The following is a 382-nucleotide window of genomic DNA, read 5'->3' as shown; positions in this document are numbered from 1 at the left end:
ACCGGCCGAAAGAATGTCATGTCACAAGATGTCAGCGTGTTCGACGATTGTAATTTGAGTAATGTGAAAGTATATCTAAATTCAGATTTTTATCCGTATGGTGATTTAAATCTGGATTTTGGTAAAAAGAGGTACGCTGTCCTGTTTGACATGTATGCGCGTTTTCGTAAAGCATATTATGGAATCGATAGCTTCGAGACGCTGCTCAACGTACTATCGTTTATCGAGAAAAGACCTTTTGCAGTCATTGATTGCTCACGACAAAACGAATCCGTCAAGAGCGTCACTGTGGACGTACGCATAGAATTTGACTGCAAGGAGAATGTGCCCGCCAATACTACCGCCTATTGTCTCATCATACACGATCGTGTAATCGAATACT

The sequence above is a fragment of the Trachymyrmex cornetzi genome, unplaced genomic scaffold (genome assembly GCF_001594075.2).
Source record: "Trachymyrmex cornetzi isolate Tcor2-1 unplaced genomic scaffold, Tcor1.1 scaffold1684, whole genome shotgun sequence".
In the NCBI taxonomy this organism is placed as follows: Eukaryota; Metazoa; Arthropoda; class Insecta; order Hymenoptera; family Formicidae; genus Trachymyrmex; species Trachymyrmex cornetzi.
This window is presented reverse-complemented; position numbering follows the sequence as displayed.